General features: G+C 49.4%; 1 protein-coding gene across 8 annotated transcripts in view; it reads left to right on the top strand.

Annotated features, from left to right (window-relative positions):
• Positions 1 to 24,075, top strand: part of SEMA4G (semaphorin 4G) — a 108,324-nt gene that overhangs the window by 1,446 nt on the left and 82,803 nt on the right. The window contains exon 2 of one of the 8 annotated variants that reach the window (XM_073354523.1): positions 894 to 1,079. The exons of 4 other annotated variants lie outside the window; for them this stretch is intronic. The gene's annotated coding sequence lies outside the window, so the exon portion shown is untranslated. Of the gene's footprint in view, positions 1 to 893; positions 1,080 to 1,791; positions 2,044 to 23,106; positions 23,173 to 23,239; positions 23,803 to 24,075 lie in introns of those variants that run through there. 3 more of the 8 variants (XM_073354524.1, XM_073354525.1, XM_073354522.1) reach the window with 3 other exon arrangements.

A 24,075-nucleotide genomic window follows, 5' to 3' on the forward strand; every position in this document is an offset into this window, starting at 1 on the left:
ATGAGTGCCCTCATGGATGGTGGGGGAGGGTGGCGGGTGGTATGGGGAGTCACCTGGATTGAAGGCTGTGGCCCCTTGAGGGGGCTGGCTGTGAGGCTTGGGGATTTCAGGTTCATAACAAATTGCGGGCCAGTGACACTTGGGCTGGGGGCTGGAGGGGGATGCAGCAGACTGGGATTGTGGTGCTGGAATGCAGTTGTTTTTCTCAGCCAGCTGGGCACTTTCCCTTCTCCCCCTTCCCTGAGTGCGGGGCTGTGTGTGATGCAGGGATCTTTCACACACTCCGGACAAGCTTCCTTCGCTGGCCCCCTCCTCGTCCCCAATGAGCCCTGCGCCTCAGGGTGGCCTTTCAGAACGCCGGCTTGAAAGTGGGTAACCAGGAGATGCTTCTTCTGCTGCTGACAAAAATAGTCTTGCAAGACAAAGAAACTGTCCAACATGGATGAGGAGCGCAGGTCCCCCCAGAGGCAGGGAAATTATTATGAACAACGATGCCATTTTCCTGTGCTCATTGGAAAGTGGCTACCCTCCCAGACAGGCTCCTTTATGTCCCCCCTTCCCCCTCCCTTAAACAGGAGCTTAAGTGTTGCCCGGAATAAAGGCCCAACTCTTAGTGACTTCGGTAGGACTTAAACTTGAGCCTGGACTTAAGTGATTTGCTGAATCGGGGCTGGGGGGGGGTGTCTATTGTGGCCACATTTCCCTCTGGTTTGTTATGGAGCCATGCTCAACACAGCGGATCTCTGTTCCTCTTGGCATGGTTGCTCTGGAGAGGGCAGAACACCAGTGTTTGTGGCGGTCCTGAATTTCGGTTTGGGGTCTGGAAAACGTGTTGATAGCCCACTGAGGGGTTTTTAAAGTCCGTTCGAATCTTTCCCTTCCCTTCCCTTTAGGGATGTAGTGTGTTCTTGTAGCTGTGAGATTTATTCAGCGGTTGTGGAAGATTGAATGGAAGAAAAAACAACCAGGAGCACTTGGAATAATTGATGTCTAGTCTGTGCTCCGGAGCGGAGTAGCTGCTTTTAGGTGCATTACCTTACTTCATAACTATGCATGGAGCGTCTGTGTTAGCAGCTCAGGTAAGGGTCCAAGCACGGGAGCTGGTATCAAGGTAATTTCAAAGGTGAATGAGACGGGATGTGTGAGGGGTGGGGAGGGAGAAGCTGTCCCCTGGGTTTCTGGAGTTTGCCTGGGAGGCTGAAATTGACAGTTTGATGCAACTCGTGTACCTGCTGCAGCTTAAGGTACAGGGAAGAACAGTTTATCACTAATGCTTTGTAAAGCTGTTTGAGCTGATGGAGTGAAAGCTGCTGTAGAATTCAAACAGGAGAGGTCTGGTGAGAGTCCCGCAAAAGACTTGGTATCTGCTTAAGCTATCAGAGAGTGTGTGTTTGTATCCACCCACCCTGGATAAAATAGTGCAGGGAGAGAGCTGAGTTTGGCTTCCAATCTGCTTTGCTGCCCTTCCTCTGGTGTTGAAAACCCTGTGTACAATATTAGGGTTGGGTGTGTATTTGGCTTGAAGGTAGGGTGAAGCTCGCTGGCTCCTCTCTGCCCTGTTACTTGCTTTGGAAATCGGTGTGATTAGAATTCCTATTTTTGTTGCTCTTGTTGCTTTGCGACCCCTTGTCGTATTTTGTCAGTGCTAGGGCTCTGCTTTCATAAGGTCATGGCGAAATCATCTCCATGTGAATTTTCTGAATAAACTCTCTCTCCTCCCTCCCCTCCCCCGTGGACCTCCCAGTCCCAACCCTGCAGCTAACCTGAAAATAAAACCTTCAAGCTGAGCGTTCCGGCAGCCTTGTAATAAGATGATGCCCTGAACAGACATCAGCTATTAGACTTAGGCTTTGCTCTAGTTTGTGACTTGAAAGAGAGAGAGAAAGAGAAAGAGAGAGAGGACGTCAGCAGAATTAAAATACCCGATGTTCTGCCTACTGGGACTTCTGGGGGGCAAGCAGGACTGTGCTTTGAATGGAGGTCCTACACAAAGCCATGTACGTGCAAATAACCTTGGCTGGGACAAAGTGCTGTGCAGCTATGGTAAGCTTTTGTCCAAGGTAGAAGTAATTTTCTTCTAATATTCATCTTGAAAGCTGAGTGAAAGGGGACATCAACTTACAGTTAAGCTACGGGGAAAAAACAAACAAGGTTTTATAAAACTTGAAGCCAATAAAAATGCTTCTATTAAATGTTTTCATGGGATTTTTGAAAGAAAATGTATCTTTGAGTAAATAAAGGGGAGATGATTCAGTCTTGGGGTTAAAGCACTGGATTGAGGCAGTTTGGTTCAATTCCCGGCCCTGCCACAAGCTTCCTGTGAGACCTTTAGCGAGTCACTTAGCCTTTCTGAGCCTCAGTTTCCCATCTGTAAAATGGGGCAAGTACATCCTACCGCACAGTGCTGTTGCGAGGATCAGTCCACTGCTGTTCGTGAGGTGCTCTGGTACTGTAGTGATGGTGGGGTAAGCAGGTTGCCAGTGAGGGATTTTGAAACCCAAACCTTGTGGCACAAAGAAACTAGAAGTAAAACTGGCACTAAGCGCACATGAAACTGACTTAAATGGTCTTTCATTGTTCGAGCCCAGTGAAATGCAAACTGTCACAAAGAGCACGGCCAGGGACAAGCAGATTGGATCTATAAATAGTGGGAAACTCTTGAAGCCGGAGGTATTGCTAACAACAGCAGGGAAACTTGTCCATGTAAATAACGTGTCAAGAGTCTTTTTACATTTGTGGCCCCGTTTTCTTCTCAGCGTAACTCTAAAATTACGCTTCCGCTTCTAACCTGAAAATAAAGCCCTGGCACCACGAAGCCTGGGAAGGGTTAAGTGGAGGTCGCATCCAGCATGTTATGATGAACGGCACAGCTTTGTCTGAAAGAAAAGACAAATGCGTGCTGCTGGGAACCTTTGCCGTAGCACTGTCAGCCCAGAGTTAGCTGCTGCGCAGCTCGGATGCGGCGCTGCTGGGGAAGTGATCATTTCCCAGCCCTGTGCATCGTCTTTCCAAACGTACTTACCATTTGAGGGCTTGGTTGTTTTCTTTCCTTCTGGATTTTATCTCCAGTCCCCTTGTGCTGGCTTTAGAGGGAGAGCATGCCCCTCTGAGCAGGAGGTGGATGGGCTGCCTTGGTGTGCTGGAGTCTGACTCAGTCTGGGGGGGATTGTTGGTATATTTATGCCCTGTTCCTAGTCTCTAAGGTAATGGAGCCATGGAGGAACTTGGTGCGAGTGGGAGCAAATCCGGCTAAGCTCAGTGGGAATTGTGCTCACTAAGGTCACAGCTGGACTGGTCTATTGTGCTGAACTCTAGTTTGAGTTTGTTACTGGGATTCCCTCTTGCTTGGACAGATAGTCCAAGGTAGCAGAGACGTAGGGTTGCTTGGGGAAATTGACCTACGCTATGGGTCTGTCTGGGGGGAGGGATAGCTCAGTGTTTTGAGCATTGGCCTGCTAAACCCAGGGTCGTGAGTTCAATCCTTGAGGGGGCCATTTAGGGATCTGGGGCAAAAATTGGGGATTGGTCCTGCTTTGAGCAGGGGGTTGGACTAGATGACCTCCCAAGGTCTCTTCCAACCCTGATATCCTGTGATCCTATGATTCGCTGCCAAGTTCACTCGGGCTTTTTGGTTGTTGCCCCTCAGCCCTCTCCAGTCCACATGCAAAACTTGCACCCGAGATTGGTGATTTAAACCCCGGCTAACTGGGGAAGCGGGGTTAGAGCCCGGGTTCCACTTTCAGTGGGGCTGGTTATCTGCCCACTTTGCAGTGAACACACAGGCTAAACCATTCCCATGCTGCTCGTCCTCCAGTGCCTGCCCACAATTCCCGCCACGTGCCCAGGAGGTCAGACAAGTTCTCCCACGATTTGGTGGGAGGGAATCAGAGCGGCTCAGCTCACCGCAGCTCAGAGCACCCTGGGATGTGCCCCCAGAAGCTCTAGCGATACACACCGGGGAGCGCAGCGCAAGTGAGGACATGGTCACATGTGCTGGCTTTGCCACGTGGCTTCTTGCAGGCTCAACTTGGCTGGTTGGCACCTGTGCCTAGCTCTGTGCAGCAAAGACATCCCCTGTGTGTACATTGCAACATAAGGGAAATAACCAGCCATAGCATTTGAGGGGAAAACTGGGGAGCAGTATGGGCAGAACACCCCTCCTGTGAAGGAAAGCTCTCACGATAAAAATTGCATTTCTCTGGGTTACCCAGAACCTTGGATTATGAAAACTGAGCTCTGAATCGCCTCTCACATAAGCTCTTGAAGCTGGATCATTTCCCCAGGCGTGAGGTCTGAATCAAGCCCTCCGCTTTGCCAGTTTCACTTTCAGGTTCTCATATGCCCTAGCACTCCTCTCTCTCCTTTTGTCCTTTCTGGTAAAAGGTCCTTCCCCCACCCCCGGCCGTCTGGCGTGTCACTGTGCAGACCCAAGCTAGGAAGGCACCGCAGATCGCTGGTGGTCCTCAGACCACAGAACTAACACAGGGCTGCTTTGTTTGGGTTTCTGATTAGTAAATAAAAGAGAAGATTCGTGGAAATTGCTTGCACATGCCCTTTCATGGGAGCGTCTTGCAAAGCCAAACGGCTTCCAGCAAACCCTCCGCTGTGCGGATAAATGACGCAAATTGTCCTGGTAAGGGATAGGGGTTTTTTACCCCGGAGTTGAGGGACAGGAGCCAGGTAAACTTGGCTTCTGGCTTCCCCTGCTGAATGAATGAGAGCCTGCCTGTCTCTCCCCACAAGTTCTGAAAGACGGACCACTCCCCACCCACCTCCCTGAGTCCTTCAGGATGGCGCTGCTTTCCAGGTGTGGTGCAGGAAATCCCACGTGCTCACCGCCTCTGTTCTGAGCTAGCTCCCTGATGCGACCTCCCAGGGAGAGGCAGGGGCCAGTTACTCCGCACAGGTTGGTGGAGAGACTCCTGGACAGAGGCCTGGTGTATCAATACTGGCTTCTTCCACAGCACCCGGCCCTTCTTCCTCTCCTTGTGCCCCCTTCTGTCAAGCCCAGAGCCCCCTTGAGGTTTGCCCTGAAGGAGTCAAAATCAAATCCCTAACACCAGAGGAGTGAGGGGGCAGTAGTTCGGGGTGGGGCAGGGGGGTTTGTGTCCCATACCGGTGTTCTGGGAACACCAGCCCCAGGCTTGCTGTCACTCATTGTGCATCTGCATTCAAGCCCTGGGCTGGACATGTTCCTCTTTCTAGCGTGTCCCATCAGCTGTTGCTCTGTAGTGCTCTGAGGTGGGGCTGGCTCTGGAGCGGGGATACGTTTGCTGGCAGGAAGGAGTCTGTGGGCCCCGTTGTCTGGGGGCGGGGGCGGTGTTGCAGGTTGGTTGCTAGTTATTGGAGTGATGGAGTGAGAGCTGCTGGAAACTGAAGACAGCTGAACAAACAGAACCAGCGGACCCATGCGGCTCTTCTTCCGCTCCGTAGCAGTCGGAGAGGAGCTCCAGCCAGAGGGTCTGAGCGTGTCAAATCCTGAAGTGTGGGGCGGAAACAGGGATACACTAAAAGCCAGTTCATAGCCTGGAGTGCACATAATGCTGTCCCCAGCTCCCATTAACGTCCCAGGACAATTCTCAGCCATGGGCCTAAGAATACTCTTGGAGCTGCTGAAGGCAGATAACGAGAAGCTCCGGAGACTGGCCTCTGAGTATGACTCTGTACATTTCACTTTCTGAGCCTGATGCGTTGCCATGAGATGTTCTTCCTGATCCTAGCAATTCACTGATTTATTCCCTCTCCAGATTAGGGAGGTAACGAGCTAGATCAGCTTTTGGCTCTAAACCTAGCAGATACTTCAGCCCCATTCGCCAGACAAATAGCATCTGTTTGACTAATCCCCAGTGCTGAAGAGTACCAGTGTTCCAGAGAGGAGTGGAGATGCCGATCTTTGGGTCTGTGTCACAGTGAACCTGGGTGCCCATTAGGAGGTGGCTGACCATTTGGAAAGGAGTGTGTGTGTGTAGGGGAAATCGAATAACAGACTGGGAGGGCTGAAAGCTGGTGTGAACTACCAAGAATACGGAGGGAGCTGATCTAATGTGATCCCTTCTGACCTTAAACGCTGTGAAACTGTGACCAGTGTGCAAGGCACAGATGTAATCAATTATGATAACCTAATGCAGAGTAACCCTCCCCTTTTAACTTCTGCGACACATACCTAAAACTCAGGAAATTCACTTGAGAACCAAGCTGTCTCCACTACTGATTGATGGCCGGTGGCTAATGTAGTTACCAGCCATAAGCCGGAGACAAAGTGCTCTGGGGAGAAAGTCCCGGCGGACCAAGTGTCTCTAAATGGATGAAGAGTGCTCGTCTGAAGTTCACCACTAGTCAGCATCCCTCTCTGGAGAAGCCTTGAGACACTAAGGCATTGCCATTACACAGCCAATGGAGAATGTGTCCAGGGTGGATTTCTACTCTCCAAGAGCTTGCTATTAAAACTATCTAAAAGTGGAATGGAATCTGATCTAGTTCTACTGTCCAAACTGAGAAAAAAGAAAAGGACGACTTGTGGCACCTTAGAGACTAACAAATTTGTTTGAGCATAAGCTTTCGTGGGCTACAGCTCACTTCATCGGATGCATACCGGGGGGGTGGGGTGGGGTGGGGGGGTGGGGGAGACACACCTTTTGTAGTGATAATCAAGGTGGGCCATTTCCAGCAGTTGACAAGAACGTCTGAGGAACAGCGGGTGGGCGGGGACACACTCTCACAGATCTTGGGAGACAGGCCAGTCCTTGCTTACAGACAGCTCCTCAACCTGAAGCAAACACTCACCAGCAACCACACAAGAGAACCACTAACCCAGGAACCTATCTTTGCAACAAAGCCCGTTGCCAACTGTGTCCACATATCTATTCAGGGGACACCATCGTAGGGCCTAATCACATCAGTCACACTATCAGAGGCTCGTTCACCTGCACATCCACCAATGTGATATATGCCATCATGTGCCAGCAATGTCCCTCTGCCATGTACATTGGTCAAACTGGACAGTCTCTGCGTAAAAGAATAAATGGACACAATCAGACGTCAAGAATTATAACATTCATAAACCAGTCGGAGAACACTTCAATCTCATTGGTCACTCAATTATAGACCTAAAAGTGGCAATTCTTCAGCAAAAAAACTTCAAAACAGACTCCAACGAGAGACTGCTGAATTGGAATTAATTTGCAAACTGGATACAATTAACTTAGGCTTGAATAGAGACTGGGAGCGGATGGGTCATTACACAAAGTAAAACTATCTCCCCATGTTTATTCACCTCCCCACCCCTTCCCCACCCCCCCGCCCCGCTCTTCATCAGACGTTCTTGTCAACTGCTGGAAATGGCCCACCTTGATTATCGCTACAAAAGGTCACACATTCTTGCTTTCCTCTGCAACCCTGAGGGCTAGAAAAAACATATGTTTTTAAAATGAAAGCAGCGATTCTCATGGAATAATGTGACTCCAGCAGCTGGGGATTCAAAAGCATATTGTGAGATTGGTAATCAAACCACAAGAGTTGACAGTGCTGAGTAACAAAGGCAAGGAAGAGTTTTATTGGTCGACAGTGTCCCTTTGTTGTTACCATTTCTGAGTGTGATCCTTCAGCTAGAAATCATATGGATTTACTTCTCCTTTTTTGGACCCAGTACATCGTAATCCATCCCTCGGTTCTTGTTGGCTTTTGTGAAGGGGGAATGCTGAGAGCTCTGTTTCGAAGTACTGAGTGCGTGTGCTGTCATCCATCACTTTGTTTTTCTGCTTCCCAGTAAGTTCACCTCCCTCCCCCTTCTTCTCTCCTGACGTGCAGGATCAGAACATGAGATGCTGTTTGCACTCCAGCCCTGCTTCTGAGGGGGCAGGTTAAAGGGGCACTGCGCAAATATACAACAAGGATTAGATTTTGAATTTCTTCCCCATTCTTAGCAATCAAAGAGGGTGTTATATGGGCAACTCCTGGTTTTAAAGCTTTGAAGCTCCTGGCAGCAGCCAGGTCTCGGCTTGGGTGCTGATTTTGCTCTGTTTGATGCAGTAGACTGCTCTGGCCTGTTCCTGCTGTACCGTCTCCCTGGTTAACTGCAGGGCTGATGTGTTCCTGTCTCTCTCGAGTCACTTCTTCCAGGTTTTGTGCAGGGAAGTGGGGCTCTGATTTATTGGAAGACATTCCGCATGTCTCTTTATCTTCTCCTATTTGGCCATCCCTTCCTGAGGTTTTTTTGCGTGGCACATTCCAAGCCATTGTCCAATTAAGAATGGGGGGGGGGAAAGTGTTTTCCCCTCAACCCCAGATGGCTCCCATTGGTGCTTTAATACATGCGCTGCCCGCTCCTCCCAGTCACCCACAGACCAGCAATGGTCAGTTGTGGGAGGATGTGCGTTCGCGAGGCTCTGATGGCTTCCAGAGGAAACCAGCACAGCAAAACTCCCACTGGCTCTGCACAAGGGAGGTGTCCTGGGCTCATTCACTCGACGTACTCCCTAGGCGCCATTGAGGTCCTGGCGTTCGAACTGAGCAGAAAACCATTTTTTCATCCTGGCAAATTTTTCAGTATTTTGAACACTTTTTTTGGCCTGAATTAGTCAAAATCTTGCACCTTTTCACAAACTGCAACACGCACCCCCCCCCTCCCCACAGTATTTTGCGTTGGGTCAATGAAAACATTTTGATTTCAACCTTGTTTTAACTTCTTTTTTGGGGTTTTTTTCTATACATTATCTGCAATTTAACCGAAAAGAACATTTCTTTTGGAAAAATGCCAAAACAGGATGCGCTGGCAATTTTGAAGCTCCCCTCCCCAGCTCCCAAAACAGGGACGTCACCAGACCAGGCCCTTTCCCATAAAATAACCTCTTTGTTTTTGACAAATCAGCACTTTCCAATGAAAAAACTTTTCATTGATGAATTCCCAGTGAGCTCACCTGACATTGCCGGCTTTGTCTGTGCCAGAGGCTGAGGAAGATCACAGTACGCTCACTGCCCTAGGATGCGCCATACCCATAGTAAGCAGCAGGCCTCCTTCTCCCTCCTCCACCCCTCTTCCTTAATATAGTTCCCCCATCTCTTCTCTTAGGCTGGGATGTGCCATTGGATCCTCAAGCCACCACGTTCCCCCTCTTTTCTTCCTGCTGCTCTCTCCCAAAAACCAGCCTTTGTGTACCTGCTACACGTTCGTCTTGAAATGAATGAATTGTGGGTCACACACTGCAGGGCAGGGGTTCTGAAACTGGGGGTCGGGACCCCTCAGGGGGTCACGAGGTTATTACATGGGAGGTCGCGAGCTGTCAACCTCCACCCCAAACCCCACTTTGCCTCCAGCATTTATAATGGTGTTAAATATATAAAAAAGTTTTCTTAATTTATAAGTGGGGGTCGCACGCAGAGGCTTGGTATGTGAAAGGGGTCACCAGTACAAAAGTTTGAGAGCTACTGCTGTATAGGAAGGCTGCAGTTATACAGGGTTAATCATATGGTCCGTGACTGGGGCTTCTAGGTGCTAAGATAATACAGATGACGATATAAGCAGACATTAGTTTCTCTTACAGAGGTTTATAAGCCACCTGGAGCAGGTGATTAATAGAAGGCCTATAAATGGGTTAACTTTGTATAAACTATTCAGAAGAATGTTCAGGCTGCAAAGTCAGGAGGTGGCCGGTTTAAGATGGCCCCATGCAACCCTAATTCAGCCCCCTCGGGGGCATATGCATTATGGCATTAAAGACGGTTGAATACTATTCCCGCTGCCCCTTTCATGCAGATCTGCTCTAGGGATGAACCAGGGTTGGGTAGCGAAGGAGGCTACCTATGCAGGACCTGTGCCTCATTTGCATAAGGCCCCATGGGTCGAGAACCTAGGCCTGAATCGGTGCTAGCTTCATGCTGCCACCCAGCACTAGCTGTAACCTGCTTACGCTCCACTTTCCATGACCCACTGTGGACACAGACCATGGGATGTTCCGCCTCAAGGGTTTGACAGGCAGCAGCTTCGTGGCTCCTGTTTGGCTCCATGCCCTGTGTAAACCCACGGGGCCTTCCATGAAGTGTCCCGCCACTGGTGTGGATCTCCTGTTGGTGCCATGATTAGTCCCGCTCCCGAACTCCTGGCTTTGACCTTGGCTTGATATGGACTTTGCCTCCTGACCTGGACCCTGAAACGTAACTCAGAGTCTGACCCTTGGTATCTACCCTGGCCTGGAACCTGACTATGAACTCCTATGCTACTTGCAGACCCAGGTTTGCCCCTGCTCTGACCCTTGGTCCTGACCGCCCATGGGAGGATCCTGGCAGTTTGTTGCAGAAGTCGGAAGGTGTGTAATGAATGAAGATGGTCTCTTGGGTAAGGCAGCGAAATGCTGCCCTGGACAATTGGATTCTTTTCCTGCCTCTGCCACCGAGTTCTTATGTGGCCCCGGGCAAGTCACACAAACCCAGCTTTTCCCAGGTGGCCACTAACTGTGTGTTCCTCATTTTCTGGGTGCTCAGCACGAAACACCTGGGGCTGGATTTGCAGAAGTGCTGAGCGCTCACAGCCGCAGTGGAAGTAGAGGGAGCTGTCCTTTGAACACATGTGCTATGACGATGCTAAGGACTCTGGAAAACAATGGCCTTGTTGTCCCAGATGAGGCACCCAAAATTAGTAGATGCTTGGCCTTAATCTCTGTGCTTCAGTTCCCCATCTTTAACAGAGGGTAAGAATCCCACCTACTCTCGGGTGTGCGATGAAAATGAATTCCTGTTTGTAAAGCACTCGGATGCCATGGTGAGAGAGCATCATAGAAATGCCCCAGCAGGAAGTTAATAACTTTGTGCTCATTGCAGGCTTTAGAAGAGCTGTGCTTAAAACAGGCCTCAGGCCACACACTGAACAAGGAAGAGGGAGAAAAAATAGTGAATAACTCTTCAGTTACTGAATGAGGCAGGGTCCTGTTGGCGGGGTAATTGTCTGTGGTTGTGTAATTAAAGACTGTGTCGTAACGCATGTGCCCAAGGGGGCTGAATCAACCTTAGTACCGGCGTTTCTTAACTTTGGAATGCTGGAACGTTAAGACAGCGTAACTCTGTTAATTCAGGTTTCTTTGTGATTTTCCTAAGTTTTATTTTTAAAAGCCCCAGATTCATGATCTCCTGAGGTCCCTTCCAACCCTGATATTCTATGATTCTATGATCTGGAACCATATTGACCCCAGCTTGGTCAAGAGCAGGCTGTGGACCTTTTGATCCACAGCACAGACGTCTGCCACTTGAGCTAACGGAATAATAAGAGCAGTAATAGGCTGTCATCCTCTATGTGGAGTTGCCAGTAGAGGGGAATGAGGCGCACACTTTGCCAGTGGGCTTCACAGATGTTTGCTGACAGCAGAGGAATGGAGAGATTCAGGATCTGGGTACAGTTCTAGATTTTGGAGGGGGAATGTGCTCTAGTGGTTACGCTTCCACCCCAAACCCTGTGCCTGTCCCTCAGCTCTTTCTCCTCCTCCCCACTCCCACCCATCCTGGCTTCTGCTCTCCGTCTTCTAGCTCCTGCAAACCCTTCCTCCCACTTCTTCGTCCTCTGCGTTTGAATCGGGTGCTTCCTCTGTTTCCTCCTGGTTGCCTGGATGCCAGAAGGGGAAGCAGGAGAGTAGACAGTCTCCCTGATCTCAGTTCTGGTGCCCAGTGCCACAGTGGCCACCGACAGCGAGAGGAGCAATTGCAGGGAAAGTCCTGCTCAGCCCCTGCGGCCCTGGGGTGGAGCATGCTCAGTTGCTCTGTGGGGATGGCGTATGTGCAGTCCAGTTGCATGTTGAAGCTGTGAGGGGCTAGAGCATGCTCAGTGCAGATGGCCTCTTGGGAGAATTTAGCTGCCAAACTTTAACAAGCCTGTCCTAGTGTGTGTGAACTGAGAGTGCACCTGTGGCTCCTCTCCCCTCCCTCACCCCACTCCAGGCTTATAATTTGGCCAGATGTGGGTGAATTTTCACAGGAATGGCAAAAGACACGTCCCTGGTGCCAGGGTGACACCTCCCCTCCCCTGCCACGTTTCAAGGCCCTGCTCCAAAGCAGAAGCACCAGAGCTTCTCAAGAAAACACGGGGAAGAAATTTTTTTTAGCATGGGCAAAACGTATTTAGCTGCAGCTTTCACAAAATAATTCTGCCTGAGGAGCGGACGTAGGACACAGCCTGGAAGCGACCCCTGGGGTCATCAAGACCTCTGCCGTCGCAGGGGCCCAGGACATAGCAGCCCGAAGGATTTAAGTTTAGCAAAGTTGTAAACAATGGAAAACTGGGTCTTATTGTGCAAAGCGTTGGACAGCTTTAACTATAGATGGCACCTACCAGCTGTGCATATGACACCCTTCGTATAAAGTGTGACCAGATTTATGAGAGTGGTGCAGTGAAAGAAGACGGGACTTGGTTGGCGTACATTTAGTTTTAGCCATATTAGCGTGCAAGTGTTTTTGAGCACTTGTGTGTTGCCGTCTTTGAATGTACTATCTTGTAGTCTCCTGCTATTCCGATTTGTATTTTGTTAGCGCTTTCACAGCTCTTACTACAGAAGAGATGAGCGCATAATTCCAATTTATTTGCTTGCATGTACTGAAGGGTAAAGAGCATTCATCTGTTGACACAGGGAGAGCCGCGCGAGATAAGGCAGAAGGCACGGCCCTGTTTCAAGGGAGTATAATTGCATTTGATTAGTGCAGAGAGCATGGCAGAGCGGATCTTCTGAGACTTCACCCTGGTGCTGATCTTTCAGAGTCAGAGATCAGGGACACGAGGGAACATCAGAGGCCCTACTCTGCAAATCTTTGTACAGTTCTCCAATGCAAGTATCGTTCCCTGAAGTGCTGGGACAACTCATTAACTTGCCGCTCTCACTACAGCTGCTGTGTCTAGCATTTGTTGGGTTAGTTGAGGAGGAGCTGAAGGCGCAGAGAGGCACCTCGTTGTCCTTCCACGTCTTGTGTACTTAAAAAAAGCATTTAGCCTGTTTTACTTAACTTAGAAGATGCTGCTCATAGAAGGTCCCTGAAGAATGGATTGAGCTGCTATGTAACACAGAGAATAGAAGATGGGACCTGACGTTTCCCTCTGGACTATTCTCTTTTTTTTTTTTTTTAATTAATGCTAAAAAAGGGGAGCTGGCTCTGGTTTCAAATAAGCCTCCAAGCTGGTTTTGAGAAGCCCTTAAGCTAATTCTCTGGTGTATGTTGGCTGACTTGATATCAGGGCTCCTGGCCTCTGCACGTGGGCAGGTTTGGGTGTTGCAGTTCCATAATCCAGTGCTACCCTCCAAGTAAAAAACCGCTTTTACTGGAAAAACGAAGTGAGCTGTGCAAGATGGGTCCCAGTGACATCACAGGTAGATGCGAGGTGATTGGTCATCCCTGAACTAGAGCCACGTGTGGTGATGAGTCATTTCTGTGCTAGGCTCCGGAGCCAACCCGCAAGCCAGGAGCGGGTCTGGTGACTCTCAGGGCAGGTATATAAGCCCTGCAGGAGCCATAGCAGCTCAGTCTGCCGAGTGTCACTTCCTGGCTTGGACCTGTCCCCTGCCTGATAGTGGTAACAGACTCTGCATGCCTTTGCCTGCTCCAGCCCTACATGTGCCTTGTTCCGACCCCACTCTTGACTCCTGACTCCAGCTCCGACCTCTGGTTCCTGGCCTGGCTGCTACCACACTGACCACTAGGCTGGACTGCCGCTGCTCCAACCGCTCGGCCTGACCCTCCGTGTCTCAGTTTCTGGCAGTAGGGTCGTCTCTAGTTAAGTAATACTACACACAGAATTACCCATGGTTCCAAGTAACTAGGGGTGTGGGGAAGGCCAATGAGGAGCGCTAGATTTACTAGGAATCACTGCAGGTCCAAGGGTAGCCTGGTGATTAAGGCACTGGAGTGGGATTTAGGAGATTGGGATTCACTTCCATATGTCACCTAATCCTACACCTCCATTTCCCATCTGTAAATGAGATCGTATTCCCTCTGGCTGTCTGGACTGCAAGCAAGGACCGTCTCCCACTCTGTATCTACACAGTGCCTAGCCCAATGTCTGAGGCATTTGGGTGCAACTAGAATATTAATTCTGGTCCCAGCGATAAGATGTAGGTCCTCAAGTGTGAATCTAACCTAAACAGCAACTCCAAGGGAAGGCAGTAACTCACTGACTCGAACATTTGACTGGCTTGCTAACGTAGAGGAATGTCCTACTGCCTGCTGATCACTGCGTTACAGATCTGCCAGTTTTAAGTGATCTGTGACCGTTAGCATTTTCGGGAGTTCTGGGGGATGGAAAAGCTGCTTGGGGCAAGTCTTGGGGCAATTTAGAGTTAATGGGAAATTAAGCTGGGTAGCCTTTGGAATGTAATTCACAGCTCCTTATAGGGCACCTGTCTGCAGGTATGTCTTTTTGCAGTGACTGTGGAGAGAACAATACAAAGAGATCCCATTGTGGGCAGAGGCTGTGCATGGGCGGATTGTGTTTGAGTCAATGTCGCAAATGCTAATAACACTGGTGTGGGAGGCTGTTTTCCAATGGGGAGCATTCGCTCTGAGTGTACGAGCTTGAATGAATGAAGCTGCTTAGTTGGATGGCCTTGCGAGGCTTTACACTCGACTTGATGTCATTTCTCTGCTTGTTTTTCTAAAAGATCTGCTCTAGGGATTATTTTGGGGGCAGTTCTCTGGCCTTTGCCATAAAAGGAGTCAGACTAGATAATCACACTGGTCTCTTCTGGCCTTGGCATGTATGAGAATAAGAATAGTGGTGGGAAGGGGGCTCAAGATCCCCTGGCACGAGGCAGAGAGTCCCTAAAATAGATGGGGATGGGAGGATGGCAACAGGGAACCTGTGGGGGCAGGGGGAATGGAGAGATGGAAGGAGCCCAGTTGGGCTTCTAATGGAACAGGTGACAAATTTGGGTTCTCTTAAAAGCTCCTTCCATTCCATAGCTCTTAGTGTTCTGAATAAGAAAGCTGGGTCTAGCGGTTTCTGGGGTATCCTTGCCTGTCCTGAGGCAATACTCTTGTGATAGTACCTCGAATCCTCAACCGGATTGGTCTCTGTTCAAGCCAAGGTACAAACATGGCAAATGGCCTTCCCTGTCCTAAAGCGCTTACAATCCTAGAGTAATATAGAAAGCTAAGGTCGGTTAAAAACATTCCTATCCAGTTGGTTGTTCCAGCTAAAGTTGTGGTGTGGTGGGAACCATTCTCAAAACTGAATGCAGGTTTGCTGGGCGAGGGGTAACAAAATACATGAGAAAAATGGAGGGCCCCCTGCCCTTTTGTTTTATAATCATGGAGCAATTTTTAGTTTGATTTCTGACCTCTAAGAACAAAGGAATAGGGTTTGATTTCAGTTTGGACTCTTTAAAAAGCTGCGACATTTGCAATGTATTTTGTCTCTGGCTTGATATCTTTACCTGCTGGTATGGTGGCCTATAATATGGGGAGAGAAATCTGTTGACTATGATTTGATTGTGCTTTTCTTAACGAGGGCTTGCAGGTTAAGGCAGAATATTTTCAGTAGAAGGCAGAATATGTATCCCTAACTATCTGAGAGTTTATGAATGAGAGAGCAGGATTGTGGGAATGTTCACAGTGAATTTTAGCCTGCTGGATTTAAGGAAATAAATGTATATCCCCAAAACGGTGGCATGGGGGATTTCTGTTGTCTTCTGTGACAGGAAGAGATTTCAGCTTTTGACACAAGTGCTTTGTTTGACATGCTCAGTCGAAAACTCTTGGGAGCACTGAGTATATTGCTGGCACAAAAGCTTGTTTGGGAAAGCTTTTGATATGTGTAAATGCCTTGGAACTCTTTCAAGCCACACAATTTAATAGCCAACAGCAAGCACAAGGGTAAAAACTAGGAGTGGGAGGTGGGGCAGCCTAAGTGATAACTACAATGCAGTGGTGACAGGGGCTGTTTCTACTCCAAGCTGGAGTCTAGCTTTCAGAGCGCTAGGTAGCAGTTTCATTTAAGATGTTCCTTCACCAGTCCAAGAACAGCTTTTTGCCGGCAGGCCCACTCGACGGGATCACAGGCTTTTTCCACATGCAGTCTGGTGATCATTAGAATCATAGAATCATAGAATATCAGGGTTGGAAGGGACCCCAGAAGGTCATCTAGTCCAACCCCCTGCTCAAAGCAGGACCAATTCCCAGTTAAATCATCCCAGCCAGGGCTTTGTCAAGCCTGACCTTAAAAACCTCTAAGGAAGGAGATTCTACCACCTCCCTAGGTAACGCATTCCAGTGTTTCACCACCCTCCTAGTGAAAAAGTTTTTCCTAATATCCAACCTAAACCTCCCCCACTGCAACTTGAGACCATTACTCCTTGTTCTGTCATCTGCTACCATTGAGAACAGTCTAGAGCCATCCTCTTTGGAACCCCCTTTCAGGTAGTTGAAAGCAGCTATCAAATCCCCCCTCATTCTTCTCTTCTGCAGGCCGGAAGGAACTCAAATGAGGCTTCCTTGCCCATTAAAATCGATTCTTTTAAGTGTAGTAAGGCTTTGGACAGTTGGCAGGTGGGACTGTGGCTTCTTGAACAGAGTACTGCGCTTTAAATGTAACAGCTGGGCATTGGGCACTGACTTTCCGGTTTGATGCCCCCGAATTTGAACGGACACTAAAAACGTAAAGCCCAACACAACTTACTCTGATCTGGAGTGGCGCAGGAGTGTCTTGACTGGCGGAATAGCATGCAGCCCATGTGGGCTTGTGCTATGTCTGAGCCACCCTCTCCATTCCCTTTGTGTGCAAAGCTCATCACTTTATGAGAAGTATTTAGATGAGCTCAGTGTTACGAAACTTTGGTCTCATGGGGTAAAATCTGTTCATGAAAATCGGACACAGCAATGGCCAAAGTGCAGACCTATGACTGTTAATTTTTAAATGAAGTGAACTGAGATGAATATGAACCGTGTCCTCAAGCTGCAGCTAATCTTCCTGATTCACCCTTGTAACTGAATTTGCACCACTCAGCTTCATGTTTTGCGTGGCCCATGGGGACTGTTTTCCCCCCTAGGAACAGAGACACTGTCATGGCTGGAACAGATCAATGGCCAACTCTAGCCTTGTGTCTTTTCTATTCCTGTGATCCCCCCAAAAGTATAGCCAGGCCGGAAAGGAGAAGGTGGTATGAACAATGGTGGCAGGAGAACACAGTTGGACATGTCTCATGGTTGGGGGCTGGGTGTACAGCCCTGTATCGCATTGTATGGCAAACCTGAGCCGCTATCACTCATTAATATCAATATTAACTGCTTGGATGATAGGGATCAGGGAACAAGTTTTAAAAGTAACAGATGCTTCGTTTTCCAGCAGAACAATTAAGCGAGGGTTACATCAGTGTAAGAATCAAGAACAGCTCCACTGAAGTGAACAGACGCTTGCGTAAGCAAGATCAGAATCAGGCCCCAAGGAGAAGGTAAAGGTGCACTTCCTGCCTGCTCCCCCAGGGGCCTTTTCACGCTGTGATAAGGAAATACCTCACATGTGGGAAAACACCTCAAGTGAGCACTGAAGGGACAGCAGTGAAAAGTGGGGGCCCACAGGAGCCAACAGGTCCGCACTGACTATGGATTTGTTTCTTTGCTCAACACTGGCTCCCTTGCCTTTGAGCGGGACCTTTCTGTTCTTTGACAAACGGACGAGGCAGGCTAGAATCACTGCAGCTTTTGTAAGACCCTCTCGCAGTGCTATGTGGTGTCTTCTTTGGGTCTGTCTACACTGCAGTTAAAAACCCGCAGCAGGCCCGTGCCAGCTGATGTGGGCTTGCAAGGCTTGGGCTGCATGGCTGTTTAATTGCAGTGTAGACTTCCGGGCTTGGGCTGGAGCCCGGGCTCTAGGACCTTGCGAGGTGGGAGGGTCCCAGACCTCAGGCTGCAGCCCCAGCCTCAACGTCTACACCACAATTAAACAGCCCCGCAGCTGGAGCCCCTCGAGCCTTTGGCCAGCCATGGGTCTCTACTGTAAAGATATGTCTACACTGCAGTTAAAGTACTCAGTAACAGCTGGTGGATACAGCATGCATGCCACAACTGGGTTCTTGGGAACACTCCTTTTCCTTCTCAACTCCCAGAAGTCTGACACAGGTTTCAGAGCCCTCTGTGAAGACATCAAGAGGCCCCATTGTGTAAGTGCAGGATCAGAAGACAGATAGGATTTCAGCTCTTGAGTATTGTAAGTCATTCCATTTTCTTAAAAGGAAGCTTTTAAATTAGAAGCAGAAAAATGTAATTAGGATCAGAAACTAAGCAAGGAGCTTGCCCCAGGAAAAACAGGCTGGCAAGAGACATAAGCTGTGCTTTAGCCAGGAGTCCTATGCAGCCAGCTTAAAAATATCAGCTTAAAAAATAATAGCCAAAACACATGGTGCTGCTGAGTGTGTTTTCAGACACTGAGCTATTGGTTATTGTGTGAAGGTCCGGGTAATGGCAGCACATGGAAATGTAATCCCTCTTCACGGGCCCTGGCCGGGAGATTTTCAAAAGTCTGTTAGACGCTAACCTATTTCCCTGCACTATTTTATCTGAAGCGGCCATAATAAGTAGAAAATTGCTATATTAACGTAGCAATGCAATTACACCCGCTAGAGTAAAAGTTAAAGGGGTACCTATTGTCATGCTTCAGGGCACAACCTAGACTTGCGGAGTAGGGTCAGGAAGAAAGTCACCACATATACAGCCACATCATGGTATAGTCCAGTTCAGCATTGATTTTTGAAGTGGAACTTTCCCACTTGATGATCCCACTCTCAGTTGGCAGTGAACTTGATGTGGCTTTGGCAAAGCCCATTTCACAACAAAGCATTGCCCCGTTTCTCCAGGAATGCTGCAAAACTCCCCCTGAAAAGGGCCCTGTCAAGATAAAAAATCAAATAGGTTCGTGCCACTTGTGTACGGGACTTCGTTAACACCCCTGCGTGTTGGAATGAGAGTTATAATGCCCTCGTTTATCTTATGCTGGCTGTTGACATCTGGGCTCCATGTGGTTAGCGTGATGGTTCTGGAGATGGGTTAGTTTTGCTCTCCAGTTCTCACGTGTTAGAACAAGACTCTCTGGGTTACCAGCTTGGCAGGGGAATGCTGGAATGTAAATAAACTGTGTAGAATTTTTTTTTTTTTAGTTGAGTAGTTTAAATACCAGGGGCTTAGTCTCCTGAGAGCTATTATACTTTGGTCTAATCGTGAACGCTGTGGAGAAAATGAATAAGGATGTTGCATTTACCCCTTCCCATAACACAAGAACCAGGGGTCACCAAATGAAACGAATAGGCAGCAGGTTTAAAATAAACAGAAGGAAGTATTTCTTCACACAATGTACAGTCAGCCTGTGGGGCTCATTGCCAGGGGATGCTGTGAAGGCCAAAACTATAATGGGATTCAAAAAAGAACTAGATAAGTTCATGGGGGATAGGTCCATCAATGGCTATTAGCCAGGATGGGCAGTGATGTAACCCCATGCTCTGGGTGTCCCTAAATCTCTGATGGCTAGAAGCTGGGACTGGACAACAGGGGATGGGACACTTGATAATTGCCCTGCCCATTCCCTCTGAAGCATCTGGTACCAGCTGCTGTTGGAAGACAGGATACTGGGCTAGATGGCCCATTGGTCTGACCCACCCTGGCCATTCTTATGTCTTAATTCTTGTCTGTGATATGCAGGAGGGCAGATTAGATGTTCTGGTGAATCTTTCTGGCCTTAAACTCTGTGGCTCTGGAGAATCTGGGGCAGGCCAGCGAGTGCCAAGGTGGCTTTGGGCCTCCCTAATTTTGACCTTCTCCAGGAACCTGCGCAGCCCCTCCAAGTGAATTGGATCCAGCTGCCAGTCGGCTGCTCTCCCTCCCATCCCTACCACTACGTCAGGTGGGCTGTGTTGGGCTGCTTATGTTGGTCTACACTGGGGAAAATCTCCAAGGGGCTGTTCCCCCCACCGGGACCCTCTTGCTGAACAGAATTGGATCGATGTTCAGGGTGGCAAGGACTGTCTTGTCTGGCTTAGACCGTCTGCTTGCAGCTGCCCAGTGCACAATAGCTTGCATTGTTGTGGCCATGGATAACTGGTTTCTTTCATCCTGTAGCTTTTCCCCTCCTGAGCTGCAGCGTGCGTGGATGCTGGTGTTAGAATGTAGGCTGGCACGTTCTGTGGCAGACGTGGCCTGAATATATCTCTAGGCTGGCTAAGGCCTGAGTGTGACCCGTAGAGCTGAGATGCATCTGTCCGGTCAGATCTTGCAGTTCTGTTTGTTTCTCTCTCCCATCATCCCTTTCTGGGCAGTCATGTACTGGCTCAGGGAGGAAGTGCTTGGGGCCTGCCTGGGTATCAAACTTCCAAAAACAAGTGAGCTCTGAGGCTGGGACAGAAATTTGCCTTCCCTCCCCATCGCTGATTTCCCCCGGGGAAAGCCATGCACCTGGAGAACTTGCAGAACAAACCCAGCTTCCTGTGGGTGTGAAATGCCAGCCAGCCAGTCCCCCCCCAGTCCGTGTGGGCACTTCCTTGTCACTGCACTGCGACGTTTGTATTGCCCCAGCTTGAACTCACTCTGCTGTGTGACTCTCTGATCCTTTGCTGAGGAACAGGGTCTGGTTTCTCTCCGCTTTCCCCATGCCAAGGGAAGGTCTCTGAGCACTCGGGTTTGCCAATCGAACAAGGCCAAGGATGAGTTAACATCCCCTGCTTGCAAAAAAATATAAATAAAAATAAAATTTAAACCCCAGCAGTTCCTCTTTCTATATTCACTGGGTAAAAAATTAACCAGCTTTTACAGCTAATTGGATGATTGTCCTTCAAGACAAAAAGCTACCCATTGATCGCAGACAAAGGAGTGCTGGGAAGGAGGTGTAATTACTGCTCTGCAAAAACACCGAAAAGCTGACTTCATAACCCCTACATTGGGAAGACGCGAACACCCAAGAATCCGGGTCTGCCATTAGCATTTGCTTTGCCCTATCTGGTTACGTTTTAGACTGCTGTTTGAGCAGAGTTTGCTTTGCGATAAAGAAAGGCCCAGCAATCTTTCCTGAGGCCGGGTTTGGCCGGCGGTCTGCCAGCTTTCTAGGGGAGGAGATGGCAAGGAAACAAAGTTCAGGGCTTATTTATTTTTGGAAGACAAACTGTGCACGCCTGTCCATAGCCAGGCAAGTGGCATGATTTTTATTGATCTGTTTTTCGTCTGGTGCACGGAAGACAAGTAGCCCTAACATTTACCAGCCCAGACGTATAATCTACTTGCATGACTTTTTTGGGGCGGGGAGCGATCCACTGGCTTCGGACAAACAATTTCATGTTCTCGCTTCTGCTTGATGCAGCGTGGTCAAAGCGGTGCGCAGGGCTCGTGTGTAGGAGTCCCAGGGATCTGTTGCTTGGGTGCCCGAAGCCGGTTTGCATGAAAGCACTTTGGTGTCGCAGCCCCCGGCGGCGTGTGGCACACCGTGCGCCCGCATATGCCAGTGCATCCAATGGTACTCAGACAGATGCCATCCTGGTGCTTGCCCTTGGTCTGTGCGGAACTGGGTGTTGTGTCTTCCCTCGCTGGCACAGCGACTGCTCAGATAGGGGCTGTGCCTGTCCAGTTGGCCCCCCCCCCAGTGAAATTCCCCGCATCCTGCCCACTCTTCAGGGACTGCCGAGCCCGTCGCTGGCTCGCTACATGCAGGCCAGAGAACGGTCCTGCTCCAGACTTGGTTTGTCCATCGTCCAAAGCAGCGAAGAGACATCAGTACAATGAAAACTTCCAGTGTGTGTGCAGAAACTCTGTGCATCCCCCTAGGGTTCCTTGCAGCATTGTTCTGGGAAGGCCTCCATTTGGATCCATCCCAGCTTTAGCCCCTCCAGGAAAACTCAAGAGAAGGAAACTGTTAGCGAAGATCCAAACCCAGGAATATCCTAGAAACATAGATTTCAAGGTCAGCAGGGGCCATTGTGATCATGTTGTCTGCCTGCCTGTACAGCAGAGATCAGAGAACTGCCCCCCAATAATTCCGAGAGCAGAGCTTTCAGAGAAAGATCCCATTGTGGTTTTAAAAATGGTCAGCGATGGAGAATCCACCATGACCCTTGGTAAATTGTTCCAAGGATGAATTATTCTCACCATTAAAAATGTATGCCCGATTTCCAGTCTCTGGTGATGAGCAAGGGTGTGCCAACTGCCTGCAGATCTGGTTGCCCCATCTCAAAAATACCATATTGGATTTGGAAAAGGTACAGAGAAGGGCAACCAAAATGATCAGGGGGATGGAGCAGCTTCCATAGGAGAGATTAAGAAGACGGACTGTTCAGCTTGGAAAAGAGACGACTAAGGGGCGATATGATCGAGGTCTGTGAAATCATGACGGGCGTGGAGAAAGTCGATAAGGAAGTGTTATTTACTCTTTCCCATAACACAAGAACCAGGGGTCACCCAATGACATTAATAGGCAGCAGGTTTAAAACAAACAAAAGGAAGTATTTCTTCACACAACGCACAGTCAGTCTGTGGAACTCTTTGCCAGAGGATGTCGTGAAGGCCAAGACTATAACAGGGTTCAAAAAGAACTAGATAAGTTCCTGGAGGACAGATCCATCAATGGCTATTGGCCAGGATGGGCAGGGATGGTGTCCCTAGCCTCTGTTTGCCAGAAGCTGGGAATGCGCGACAGGGGAGGGATCACTTGATGATTCCCTGTTCTGTTCATTCCCTCTGGGGCACCTGGCATTGGCCACTGTCGGAAGACAGGATGCTGGGCTGGATGGACCTTTGGTCTGACTCTGGATGGCCGTTCTTATGAAGTAGCCCTGCAAAGGGTGCTGACTTACGTACTGACTGATCGCCATGTACGCTATTGGCTTTGGCTCAGTAGCAAAGTTCAGAACTGTGGGTCTCTGGATCACCTTAATCTTGCAGTGATGTGTTTCCAAATCTAGACTTTGGAGGGTCTCTAACTCCAGCCCCAGGCCCACCTGTTGGTGGTCTGTATAGAGAAAGGAAAATAAGACATAAATGGGCGTGAGCCATTCTGAGACTCAGCACTGGATTTGCGTTGCATAGGCCGCCATACAGCAGTCGGCTGGCTTGGACCACTAATCAGCTGGGCTGATTTAAAATCAGTGACTGAGGGCGGAGGCTCTGTGTGCTTTTTTATCAGTCTCCCACGCCAGCCGGTTCTCCCTTTCCTGTGCTGCACCCAGACCTTGCACCGCTCTGGTGAGCTTTTAACAGAATGCACAAATGTACTATTGTAAAAACGAAGGGCAGCCGTGTCTGAGGGGGAATGGCCACTGTGTGTGTTTCAGGCAGGCTGGGAGGGGAACTGGTGTCTCTAAATAGATGTGAGAAAGTTACAAGCCATTAATAAGCGGAGCCGAGATGGGAACGGATCCCATGGGGGCATCTAAGCAAGGCCACTTTCTGTGCATGCCTTGCAAATGAAAACAAGATCATCCATTTCTCGGTGGGCCGCGGCGGTTTTAGAAGTGCTTTGTGGGAAAAGGAATCCAGAGGGGAATATTCGGGCGACTTGTTGTTGCAGGAGGGGAACAGTGACAGCTGCATTCAATATCCGCACACAGAGCTAATGAGGAGCTTTTTAACGGCCGCTGGTGTACAAAGGAATGGGAGAAAGTGGCAGGCCCCAATATTCTGTCGGCAGCTACTGCCAGGTGGGAATGGATTGCTACGGGGGAGGAGGGTCAGCATGTTACAGCTCCCCCTTGATTCTTTCGAGGCCCTGAATGCCAGCATCAGACCCCAGCGGGAAGAGCAAGAACTCAGCACCTCTCGCAATCTCAGGCCTGAGGCTTTTGACCCCTGATCCAGCAAAGCGCTTTTAAGCACGTGAGTACTCCCGTTGGCTGCTCATAGAGCCCGGGGACTTGAAACAAAGCACGGGCTCTGCCGGGCTGGGTCTGCAGAGCCGACGAAAATGGCTGCGCTGATGTAATCGCCATCCCGGAGCAATGGGCAGCGACACAGGACGGTGGTTTAGTTTTTCCTATATGGCCATGAAAATTAAAACGGCTCCCACTGTTAGCTCTGCAAAGGAGGACAGTGCTGGGGACGGACGTGGGGCGAGCGGCCGTCTGGCTGGTGAGGGCTTCCTCCTGGGAA

The sequence above is a fragment of the Lepidochelys kempii genome, chromosome 7 (assembly GCF_965140265.1).
Source record: "Lepidochelys kempii isolate rLepKem1 chromosome 7, rLepKem1.hap2, whole genome shotgun sequence".
In the NCBI taxonomy this organism is placed as follows: domain Eukaryota; kingdom Metazoa; phylum Chordata; order Testudines; family Cheloniidae; genus Lepidochelys; species Lepidochelys kempii.